Source organism: Carassius carassius, chromosome 9, assembly GCF_963082965.1.
Source record: "Carassius carassius chromosome 9, fCarCar2.1, whole genome shotgun sequence".
NCBI classification, from domain to species: Eukaryota; Metazoa; Chordata; class Actinopteri; order Cypriniformes; family Cyprinidae; genus Carassius; species Carassius carassius.
This window is the reverse complement of record NC_081763.1, coordinates 4,710,345-4,723,840: the sequence shown is the minus strand read 5'-3', so window position 1 is coordinate 4,723,840 and position 13,496 is coordinate 4,710,345. Positions and strand designations below refer to the sequence as shown.

Below are 13,496 nucleotides of genomic sequence, written 5' to 3'. Positions count from 1 at the left end.
GCTCCATTTTTTGGGATGCTCTCTTTAGGGTGCGAGTATGCTCATTATACTATGGTGTCATACTGGTTTCCTTAACCTTCCTTAAGCGTAAAGGAGCAACTGTATTTAAAATGCTATAAAGAGAGAGTACGTTGTTTCTGTTACATCATCAAGTTTTTCTGAGGTTTTGGATATGCTGAGGAATTTGGATACATCAGGAAGATAACTTAAAAAGCAGTCTTTTGAGGTAGAAATGATGGTTCTTCCATACTTGTAACAAGAAGTAGAATTTACAATTTTTGCTATATGAAGTTTGCACAAAACTAAATAATGATCTGAGATATCATCACTTGGCTGCATAATTTCAACACTATCAACATCAATTCCATGTGACAGTATTAAATCTAGAGTATGATTTCGACAATGAGTAGGTCCTGAAACGTGTTGTCTAACCCCAATAGAGTTCAGAATGTCTATAAATGCTGATCCCAATGCATCTTTTTCATTATCAATATGGATATTAAAATCACCAACTATTAAAACTTTATCTGCAGCCAGAACTAACTCGGATGTAAAATCACCAAACTCTTTAATAAAGTCTGTATGGTGCCCTGGTGGCCTGTATATGTACAGTAGCTAGTACAAACATAACAGGGGATTTATCATTAACATTTGTTTCTCTGGATAATGTTATATGAAGCACCATTACTTCAAACGAGTTATACTTGAAGCCTGCCCTCTGAGAAATCCTGAAAACGTTGTTATAAATTGAAGCAACACTTCCCCCTTTGCCTTTTAGACGCGGCTCATGTTTATAACAGTAATCTTGGGGGGTGGACTCATTTAAAATAATGTAATCATCAGGGTTTTAGCCAGGTTTCTGTCAAACAGAGCACATCTAGATTTTGATCAGTGATCATATTATTTACAAAAAGTAGAATTTTTTACAAATTTGTAGAAAGGGATCTGATATTCAATAAGCCAAGCTTTATCATTTGTTTATCCGTATTGCATCTGTTTTTTATTTGTTGAACCTCAATTAAATTGTTAATCTTAACTTGGTTTGGTCATTTTTTGTATTTTCTAGTTCGGGGAACAGACACAGTCTCTATAGTGTGATATCACAGGAGGCAGCTGACTATATATATATATATATATATATATATATATATATATACATAGTAATAGGGGGAAGAATTACACAACAACAACAAGGGAAATTCAATTCCCTACCCGAAGTCGCACAATGAAGTGAAAGTTCTGGAGCGCCAGGAACCAGCGGGTCACTCTTGCGTTTGTGTCCTTGGCCCGGGCCATCCACTGTAAGGGAGCATGATCAGTGACAAGAGTGAACTTTCGGCCAAGGAGATAATACCTTAGCTCCAGGACTGCCTACTTGATGGCCAACGCTTCCCTCTCGATGGCGGTGTATCGTTGCTCTGATGGGGACAGCTTTCAGATGATGAAAATCATGTTGGAGGCGTCCGTCTGTAGCAGGAAGGGGATGTTAAAGTCTGGGGCTTGGAGGACCAGCTCCGAGGTGAGTGCCGCCTTCACCTGCTGGAATGCTTCGTCCTCTGCGGGTCCCCAGGGAGTCTTCTCCGGATGCCACTTCCTGGTCAGGTCTGTCAGGGGAGCTGCTAAGGAGGAGAAGTTAGGAATGAAGCAGTGATAGTACCCCGCCAACCCCAAAAAGGCTCGTACCTGGGTTTTGGAGGTGGGCTGCCACCCCGAGAGGATTGCTGCCATTTTCTTCTCCTGAGGTTTGATAAGGCCACGGCTCACCTGGAAGGACCAGATGACATTTCCGGGGGTTGGCAGTCTGTCCACCCCGGCGTAACTCCACTAGCACCCTCCGCAATCGCTCCAAGTTTTCCTCCCAGCTCTCTGAGTGCATGATGACATCATCCAAGTAGGCGGCTGCGTTGGATTGGTGGGCTTCGTGATGGTTCTATTACCCCTAACTTCAGCATCTACTGTATCTACTCCTCTAATGGCGTGTCGCCGAGCCTCCAGAACTCAGTAGGCCCGCTGCCTGATGATTGCCTGATGATTGTTCCGGGTGGTGTGCAGACATGTTGGAGCACGTGGGTCTGCCCAGGGAGGGGGAAGAACACATTGGAGAATTGGCAGACCAGATGTTGCAGCTCTTTTTTCTGGGTAGCCGACAGGAGGGGATTGACATTGACATTGACATTGAGGGGACCTCAGCAGCGGCCCGACCAAATCCATCCCTATACGCTCAAAGGGCACCTCGATGATAGGCAGAGGAATTAGTGAGCTGGGGGGAGGTGTCCGTGGTGATGTCCGTTGGCAGGTGGGACAAGCTTGACAAAACCGCTTCATGTCAGCATCCAGGCCTGGCCCCAGGCCGCCCCCAGGTGGCCAGCCATCGGATGGGAGTGTGCCTACTCCATCACGGTCTCAGTCTTTGTCCGGGGTACAACCAGTCGTTTTTTTTCCTCCCCACTTCGCTGCGCAACACAGTAAAGGAGGACATTTTGAACAATGAAGTGAGGAACCGGTTGAGGTGGCTGCTGGTTTTCCTTTCCCTCAGTCACTCTGACTTGTGACCAGCAATGTTTTAACCGACCGTCCCCATGTTTTTCCTTTGCAAACGCCACCCCCCACCCCCCCCCGCCCCCCCTCACGAAACCTGTTGATTATAGTTTGGGAGGGGGACTCACCATCTCTTGCGTAGTCCGAGGCTAGCAAGGAAGCGCCCAAGCAGCTGGTTGAACCCCAGCCAGTCTCTCCCAAGCAGCACGGGGACAGGGAAGTCCCTCACAACTCCCACTTCGATGGGCCAGGTGCCTGGGGCGGCCGAGATGGTTACACGATGTACGGGGACCTGTCGTGTGTCTCCATGTATGCAGGTGATGGGCAAGAGAGCCCGGGTGCTCCACACCCGGGGGCAACATGGTGGGCTGTGGGGTGCGCTCATAATCGGAGTTGCTCAAAGCCGGTAACATTGAAAAAAAGGTGCGTTGCGCTTCCCTTGTCAAGAGTGGTGCCAGCACACGTGCCCAATGGCCTCGAACATTTGCAAGTAATTTTCTTCGTCGTGTACGTAATATGTAATATGATACTGTATGTGATATGATAAAAATTATCATATTTTATAATTATCATTTAAATCTGACTGATTTTCAAATAGTTTGTCGTAAAAAACATCTCAGAATTTTTTTTCTGAGTTTCAAATTGGAATATAACTTTTGGCTATGAAACAGAGCTTAATTTTCATTATATTAAAATTAATTGCTTCAAGTTATTACTCCCATTATAGCACTTCTTTTTTAAAATGGCTTGCCCCAAAAACATATTAATATGCAAATTATATGCAATGTATAGATACATTGTATAGAATGGAAATGCTAATTTATGGGCATTTTATGCACATGTTGCATGAAGTAAAATAGTAATTCTGTTATATCTTTCATAACATAGTTGAGAATCATCTTTGTACAAAATTTGTATAAAATCTTCTAAAACCTAAAAACTGATTGGTGAATGAAAAAAGATAAAACATTATTTTTGCCAATCCGCTTGTCAAGTCGTGATGTAAGGAATGCCATTTCTGGGTCAAAGCCTCCACTCATTTCAATAGAGAATACCATCTTACAGACGTTTATGAGCACTATTTATTCAAATGACACATTTAAGTGAAACTTTAAAAAAAAAAGTATATTGTACACTACAGTCTCTGTGCTCATGGCATCACAGATATAAATATTTTTACGATTTACAAAAAATGAATCACTGTCTGGCCATCTGGGATTTTGGTATGGAGATAAAGGTTATGATTATAATTATTTTTATAGTATTATACCACATTGTAAATAAGCACTGGAAGCAGTGATGTCAGACTTAACAAGCAGATACATGCCTTTTCATGTCTATTTATTTATTTTGAATAACTTATTCCTAGCATCGTCTACAAAGAACATAGAATAAAATATGAATAAAATATATTTTTCAAAAATATTTTTCTCAAATTTTCTTCATTTGTTTCATGCTTCAACCGCATTAATGCAATGACATAAATAAAACAACAAAATTCACAAACCTTTTTTTTAATGGTTCTCAGGGGGTTTGATACGCCTGAAATAATATCTGATCCAGAATGCACACATGTGGTCATCATTTGAGGGTGGGGTCCGTCTCATGGTTTATGTGGTGTCCAAGATTGGCAATATGCCACTTATTTAAACCATGTATTGTGTTACCAGCCAAGTGGCAAGTCTTTCAAATTTATATAGTCACCAAAGCTGGATTTATTTGAATTTGTGTTTAGGAAGTGTTTATTTTGGACTTTGTCTTGTGTGCCATCTGTGGCTAAGAGGAATGAATCTTTCATACTAGTATTGTTTGTTAAGGGTGCAAAAAAACTACTTTCTAGAAAACATGATTTTATTAGCTTAGTTAATTTAGAACTGACAGCATAAAGCTTTCATCGCTAGAAAAACAGTGTTATACACACAGCACATTTTCATTTCCATCTGTAAAACATGAGGAAGAGGCAGAGAAAAAGAGTTAGAGAGAACGTGACCTCATCGGCTAGCTGTTCCTTTGCATATTCATTCTTGCTGTGCACATCAAAGACTTTCAAAGGCAACCAAGAAAAATATTCCTTCACAGCACACCTGATCTGAGCAGGAAAGATTTGGATTATGATATGCAAATGGGGCTTTGTTATCTGAGCTGACATTCATTATGAAAGCAAGCTTCTCTCGCGCTGACTTTGTCTCTCTCTTTGCACACCGGCCACCCCTGTGCTCTTATTTAAGATCAAATGTTACAAACAACAGAGCGGGGCCTTGTTGAAGAACCTTGAGCTCTGAAGTGTTCAGCCCCATGTGTGTGTTTTGCAGGGCCGTCAGAGTTGAAAGTTCAGCTGATGACCCAGCCACACTGTAAACCCGAATATTTTACCAGAACTCAAAAAAAAAATTGAGTGGTGTGCAGTTTAACTTCATAAAAGGGCTGCTATTAGGGTGATAGAAAGCGATCAGTAGTTCATCCTTTTGGCGCTGCAGCAGCAAGGAGTCTTTGAGCCTTTGATCTCCATCACGGCTAAATGTCTTCAGTGAGACAGAGAGCCGCTGGGAACAGGACCACATCAATTATTAATTTGCTTTCTCTCCTTCCATGCGAGCAAATGACAGCAGGTTTGTTTGCTCTCTCAGTTTTTTCGCTCATCTAATCCTTAATGAAAATGAAATGAGCATACATTTCACATGAAAGTGGAAGAGATTCATTTGAAGCCATCACAAGATTATGATAGATAGATAGATAGATAGATAGATAGATAGATAGATAGATAGATAGATAGATAGATAGATAGATAGATATTTTATTGTTTTTACAAACGAGATGAAAATTGTGAATTGTATGCAGTAAGTTCTCATATGTTGATTGAAGATTGACTAGATCTAAATTATTTACATTTACACATTTACATTAAACTCATTTTATTGTTAGGTTAAATTTTCAAGGATTGTATATCCTTATCAAAAACACTGCACTGTGTCATTATCAGTGACCACTAGATGGAGCTACTTTATTAAAAATAAAAACCGCAGTCACGATCCCTGACAGCCGAGTAGTTTGCTGAAGTATGCTGCTTAGAAATATAAATATTTTCTTGCCTAAATAAGTAGATTTGGTGATGCTGAGAGGCTATTTATTTATAGAATAGAATAGAATAGAATAGAATAGAATAGAATAGAATAGAATAGAATAGAATACACAATTAACCCAGCAGAGGGCGCTTCTGTCCTGCAGGTTCGTCAAGTTCACCAAAACAAACACACGCCCTCGCAGCAGACATTTTAATCGAGCACAGAGTGTTTGAACGTAGACGGTGTATCATCATCTCTCACGCATCAGGGTTTGATTGCTTCAGTCTGACGAGTCCTTATGGGTTATTTTTGCTCTGCTTCCCCGATGTGTTACTGTCATTGGATTATAAACACAGACATGATCACATCAACGGACGGGATCGATTGTGGACGCACATGTGACAATATAACGTGCTGGATGAGATTATTTGTGTAGTTTCGGCGAGATAAAGCTGTGTGATGGTAAGATCGAGCTCACGGCCATTATCATCAAGTCTGTGTGTCGTTGCTATAAGCCGCATCCCTGTCTGGAGACAGGAGAGTATCATAGCAACCGTATCTTCTGTGTCAGAGATGTCCGGTGTGTTTCATCATCTGTGGATGCTTTATAATCTGTGTTAAACCTCGATGCTGTGTCATGTGATAGAGATTCTGCCGATACTTGACTGACAGCTGTTGGATGAGTTACAAAGAGTAGGGTGATGGCATCAGTAGGTAGTATGGTGTTGGAAGATTACCATATTCAAATGTTACATGCCAGTTAAAGATACTACGAAGAACAGTAGGTATCTTGCAGTTACCTTGTAACATGTGCAGAGACATGGTATTATTGGCATGTTAACTGTCAAGAATGTTTTATCATCATGGTATCATATCCAAAGTAATTTTTTAGTGGTTTCATTTGGATCAATTTTTTTATTTTTATTTATTTTATTTTTTAAGTAATGCTTTTTTCATGAAAAATCATATTCTGGATTTCAGAAGATGAGATCATGGACTAATCCACATGGTAACCATTGTTGCCATAGTAACCATAGTTTAAAAAATACCATAGAATCCACAGTGAATTTTATTTTTTATTTTTTATTTTTTTATTTAACTTGCTCTTAGCCACCCATCATCATCAAAATCAGCAGTGAAATATAATGACAGAAAGATAATGTGAGTTGTGTATATACATACATACATACAGGTGCTGATCAAAAAAGTTGATTTATTTCACTAATTCCATCCAAAAGTGAAACTTGTATATTATATTCATTCATTACACACAGACTGATATATTTTAAATGTTTATTTAAGGAAAAGATGTGGTAGAAAAAAGTGTACAAGCAATAGGGATAACCACACCCTGGAGAGGATTATGAAACAAAACCCATTCAAAAATGTGGGGGAGATTCACAAAGAGTGGATTGCAGCTGGAGTCAATGCTTCAAGAACCACTACACACAGACGTATGAAAGACATGGGTTTCAGCTGTCAAATTCCTTGTGTCAAGCCACTCTTGAACAACAGAAAGCGTCAGAAGCGTCTTGCCTTGGCTAAAGACAAAAAGGACTGTACTGATGAGAGTGACCAGAGTTATGTTCTCTGATGAAAGTAAATTTTTTGTTTCCTTTGGAAATCAGGGTCCCAGAGTCTGGAGGAAGAGAGAAGAGGCACACAATTCATGTTGCTTGAGGTCCAGTGTAAAGTTTCCACAGTCAGTGATGGTTTGGGTGCCATGTCATCTGCTGGTGTTGGTCCACTGTGTTTTCTGAGGTCCAAGGTCAACACATCTGTATACCAGGAGGTTTTAGAGCACTTCATACCTCTTGCTCTTTATGGAGATGCAGATTTCATTTTCCAACAGGACTTGACACCTGCACACAGTGCCAAAGCTACCAGTACCTGGTTTAAGGACCATGGTATCACTGTTCTTAATTGGCCAGCAAACTCACCTGACCTTAACCCCATAGAAAATATATGGGGTATTGGGAAGAGGAAGATGCGATATGCCAGACCCAGGAATGCAGAAGAGCTGAAGGCCACTATCAGAGCAACCTGGGCTCTCATAACACTCTCATAACAACTTTTTGATGATATTCTAATTATATGACCAGCACATATAATCTATATATATATATATATATATATATATATATATATATATATATATATATATATATATATATATATATATCAGAAGCTATAAGCAGCCCAAGAGACCCTAGAGAATATGTTTGTCAGTTGTGTTGAATAAATTATCCAGGATTGTAATTATCACTGCTCTAAAAATAGTCCTTTCAAAAAAATTGTTTATGCATGTTTTTTTTTAAGCAAAGCATTAGCATAAATGCCAGTAAAGAGACCTGGATGCAGGTTCAACATCTGGTCTAGATACAGAACGGATTCGGTAAACTATGGTAAACTTGGAATAAGGATGAGACTGACAGTCTAATATAAGTATAGATGCTATTCTGCTTATGATGTAACCAGTACCTTGGGGATTTTGGGGGAGTGTTCCCAGTTCCCTGTATCAAACACACATAGTGCACTGTTATTTGCCCTCTGCAGTAGTGTATGTCTCTCTCTCTCTCACACACACACACACACACACACACACACACATACACACAGAGCTCATTAAAGTTGCATGAGTATTGTATGTTTGTATGTGTTGAGTGACAGGACTAAAACAGAGTTCTCAGCAGCCTGAATGTGTTAACCTGCCTTGTGTAACACAGAGCAAACAGCCTGAGTGGCACTGAGTGCACATCTGAACACACTGTAGGATCACTGAGCACTCTGTAGACTGTCGACCAGCTGATCTGCATAGGACTCACGGCCTGCTCTTTTATTGCTCAAGGAGGCTTTTCAGTTACGTTAATTGTTGAGATATGACAATATGAATTCAAAGCTAATGTGGGTCAAATCATTTGTTCTTGGGAGCATTAGATGAGAAATGTTTTTTTTATATATTGATTTTTCTGTATGTCATATACAGTACAGCTGCTGTTGTTGATTTTACCGTTACTGATGGAGTATCAACAAGCATTTTGAACTATATAATATGCAGGGTGAAGTGTGTCTGTGTGGTGATACGTGAAACTGTCTGTGATCATCAATAACAATGATATAAATATGAAACTGTAATGTAGTTTTGTTTGTCTGTACCATCCACAGGCTTCTGAAGTGTGATCCATGACGCCATGCTCAGACACGATTGCAGGTGGAGACTAAATGTCGCCGAAGTCTCGACGTAAGTGCTAAAATTGTGTTTCTGAACTTGTATTGATTCCAGTCGTCTATAGGGAATTTATCCACTGACTTGCTCCTGCTTTCACATTCATGATGCTCAGCTCCTATACGTTTTCACACCATACGTGAGTGTCAGTATGTGTGTTTCACTCTCAATATTCATGGTCTCTGAACCTGTTGATCACATAAACCAGTCTTATTTATTATGATAATTATGGCAAATAAGAAAAGCTCAGATGTGGCAGCAGTGTCTCAGTATCAAAGCCCCGCACAAACTTCCACAGGCACAATCGCAAGTTCACAATCATGATTACACGCCCACAGTTTTTATAGCATCAAATAACAAACTAAGACCAAACTAATTATAAAAACAAACACATGAACATACATAAGTGTGATAAGAACTACCTAAAATTATGGAAACCATCTTGGAGAAAAATTCCTTTGACGTGTAACTTCATTGTTTCATTTGGCTCACATCCTATTATTTTACATGGAGAGGGTGGGGTTTATGCTCTTCTCATTAAAGGTGAAGAGTTGCCAGATATAACCAAAAAAAGCAACCTGGTGTAGTTAATGAAGTGATCCCAGTATTGTGTTTTGTTTTGATGAAAATATTCTCAAAACATGGCATTTAAAAAAAGAAGAAGAAGAAGAATCATAATATAATATAAAAAGCAGACATGTCAAAAGTGAACCAGCTGAACAAATACAGGCCTATTTGTTCTGACTACAGTGGGAGGTTCAGTTTTGAACCACGAACGATATAAAGTTTTAAAGTAAAACAAGTTTTAAACTTTAAACTACACTGTAAAAAAATAAATAAATTTAGATTTTAAAAATAGATTTTAACAGTAAAAGACAAAAAATGCTACGGTAAAAATCTGTTAACTGGTTAACAGTAAGTTCCATACTATATTCGGTAAATAAATGTAATTACTTTTGATGTAATTTTATAGTAAAATACTGTAAAAACAAAAAAACATATATATATATATATTTTTTTTTTCTGGAAGTGAAAAAGAAAATGTCATTGTATAATTTACAGTGAAAAAACATAAATTGACACTTCCAGAATTCCCTGCATGACACTTCATATTTGATGGGTTTTTTTTTTTAATAAAGTTTCTTCTTAATTTTTTTTCTCAACAGTTGTGTCTGTGCAGTTGTGTTTAATCTTACATCTGAAGTTATTAAATTAATGCTTATTGCATTATTTCAGTATCGTGTGTCACCCTGATGGGGTTTAGTGTTTGTGTGAATGACACTGTGCACCTTCTGTATATAAGTATTGCCCTTCTCGGCTCGTAGAAAATCTGTTTGTGATGAGCTTTGGTTCATCATGTAATTTTTTCATCACCACCAGTTTTTGGTGGTTATCAGTGCATTACAATGGTTTAAAACAGATATTAGTACTTCAACATGTTGGTTTATTGACATTGCATCAGTTAATGAAATACATTAAGTCTGTAAAACCTAAAATGTTGCTACCATATATTTTACGGTGAAGTTCTGGCAACCACAGCTGTTGGTATTATAAATGTCACAGATTTTTTTAACAGTGTAAAGTTGGAGCATATATTGTTCTCATCAAACCAAACAGCTTCCAAAATTATATTAGTTCATCATTAGCTCCGCCTTTTAGGAAGTCAGCCATTTTTAAATTAATGTGGAATAGGGCTGCAGCTATTGATTCTTTTTGAAATCGATTAATCTAGCACTTAATCGATTGATTATTTGGATACATTTTTTTCCACAAAGTTTCCTGTGAGGGTTAGGGTTAGGTGTAGGGTTGGTGTAGTGCGATAGAAAATGCAGTTTGTACAGTAGGGGTGTAACGGTACTATGTATTCGTACCGGACCGTTTCGGTACAGGGCTTTCGGTACGTAGCACGTGTGTACCGAATGCAATATTTTGTTTGCAGAACATATACATTTTCGTGTTTCCAAACGAACATATTAAGTGGCGGAAGTCTTCGTGTTCAGCGCAAATCCTGCCCTGCAGCTGATTCTAAGGCCGGTTTCACACTGGCTGCGTGGCGTGAGCGTGGCGTTTCTGCTGTTGGTCAGTTGCGTGACACCTGCTTCGCGTTTTCTGTGTCTTTACACACCAGAATCGTGCCTGACGCGCCGCTGGTGTGCTGCTGCTACTGTAGGTGACATTGAGGGAGACTGCCGACAGACCAGGATCTTGTCTTCACGACAACAATATCTATACTTCATGTTGAGCATAAATATAAAGCCTACTGATAAAGGACACCGTCAACAGTATTGACGGCAAAATAGACTATGTTTGACGGGTGCATTCTTGACAGTGTGTCACCGGCCTAAGGTTTTCAAAAGGCATCACGAGAGTGTGAACATCACTACAACTAGGAAAAAAACGATTGTAATTCAAACGCAGCTCCCGTCGGCATTTAAACAGATCTTTGCTCTTAATTCCGATCGGTCCAACGCAATAACGAAATCTGAACTGTTGATGCTGCATTTTACACTTTGGAAAAGTTATATATATATTTTAAATATGAGCAGGCCTACAAGCTGGGATTGGTAATGCTGCATTGTAATCATAGTTATTTATTTATTTTTTTCATTATATTTTATTATATGATATTGGTTTGAGACTGAGATTATTTTATTTAGTGGAGAATTTTTATATATATAGTTTATATATATATATTATATATAAACTATATATTATATATATAGTTTATATATATTTTATTAAAAAGTATTTTTAAAAAAATACAAATTGTAAACAAATTGTTAAAAAAAGTTATATTATAGTTATTATATTACTAAGTATAGTAATAAACAACCTGCAGTTTAATGTTTGCATTTGTTTCCCTTACTGTACCGAAAATGAACCGAACTGTGATTTTAAAACCGAGGTACGCACCGAACCATGGTTTTTGCGTACCATTACACTCCTATTGTACACTATCAAAACCATTACGCCTATGGGATGTCCCCACTTTTTTGTGTGCACGCGTGCCGTGCGTGAGGAAGAGTGACACCCCAGTCAGACCAGTTGCTTCATTGCAGTTTGGTACAACAGAAATACATACATTCATTCTCAATAGAACACTGCGTTTGGCTTGCATTGCAGTGCATTTTAGTTGAAGCATCCATTCGAAAAATCGCGTCTCAACATAACGTCCCGGTGTACAGTGAATACATGCTGAAATTTTTGTTGCATGGCTAAATAAAAGTTTAAGAATATGTGATGCATTGCCGCGATTGGTCTGTCTGACTTCTTAAATGAGAGACAAAAGGGACAAATGTGTGTGTGTGTGTGTGTGTGATGGGGTTCTTTTTTTTTAAGCTATACTCTCTTGCAGTTGAACATGAATATGTTTACCACTTAAAACAACGCTTGGTGAAACAGCATGGAGTGGATGTTTTCGGTTCAGATGCTGAATTATTGAAGTCGTACTGATGTGGAATGCCAGGTCTACTTTGCGGTAGACACATTGCACATTGTTCTCTTCTTTTTTCAGAATGTAATGATTCCAAACTTTAGACATTGTCTGCCGTTTATGGACATCTTTACTCTCCGCCATCGCAAATTCAAAATGTATAACGCGCTATGGTGTGCTTCCTGAACATTGAACAACACTCTGTGTGAATCAGATACCTGCGCGTATAGTGCGCGTCATAGGAATTTAATGAGGCTTCAAGGCAGAGTTTTTGCCTCTAGGAATTTTTGTAATCAAGTTTATCGAGTAACTCGGTGAATCGTTTCAGCCCTAATGTGGAATGTTTGGAATTTGTGAGTTCTTTTTCTTTTCTTTTTTAAATACTCTTCCAAAGGAACTCATTTCATTCTCACCAAATGAGGTCAACATTATGTCAGGACACTGATGATGGTAAATTGTGAATAGTTTTTTGGAATAAGGATGTCTCATATATTCTATGTGCACTGTCTGATTTAGATAAATTGCCTTATGTTTGGTCATGGGGGCTGATCACATAGATGTGGCTTATTGTGGGTCACAGTCATAGTCGGCAGCAGGAAGTTTGGCACATTAAAAAGACTGAGATAATCCGAATTACTTTCTTAAATGAATGTTTTCCTGGAACCAGTGGGGTGCGTTCGCTGCATGCAGCTACAGTATGTTGTTTTTTGGAACGTTACAGTCCATAGTTACTATATGCTTTTAATTGTATGGAAAAGAGCAGTGTGACAATTCTGTTAAAAATGTATGCATATTGAACTTGTATAAATGATGATTGAATTTTAATATTTGGTGAACTGCTTCTTTAAATGAACGGATGTAACCGATGATAGAGCAGATGTTATACTGCTGTGTATATGTTTGAGGCTTTTGTGTGTTAAATTTTCTCAGCAGTGTTCCTCTTTCTGTTCATTTTAGTTTGTCTTCATTTCATTGGAGTGACAGAGGGATTTATGACAAAATAGCTATAATGGAGAAACTCTTTACTGAGGACATGATCTGATACAGGTAGGGTTGGGGTATCGATTGGGTTTTATACGATACCGGTGCCATTTTGATACTTTTAAAACTGTACTGGTGCCTAAACGGTGCCTGAATCGATACTTCTATAAAAATACATAAATAAATAAATAATAAAAAGCCTAAAAAGGATAACATTAAAGAACATTAAAAGATTTAAAATAAATCCATAGCATTC

General features: G+C 38.5%; 1 protein-coding gene across 2 annotated transcripts in view; it reads left to right on the top strand.

The window, feature by feature from the left end:
- Positions 1-5,893: 5,893 nt before the first annotated feature.
- tex2 (testis expressed 2) overlaps positions 5,894-13,496 on the top strand; it is a 55,971-nt gene continuing 48,368 nt past the window's right edge. For both annotated transcript variants that reach the window (XM_059557473.1, XM_059557471.1), the window contains exons 1-2: positions 5,894-6,062; positions 8,766-8,841. The gene's annotated coding sequence lies outside the window, so the exon portion shown is untranslated. The remainder of the gene's footprint in view (positions 6,063-8,765; positions 8,842-13,496) is intronic.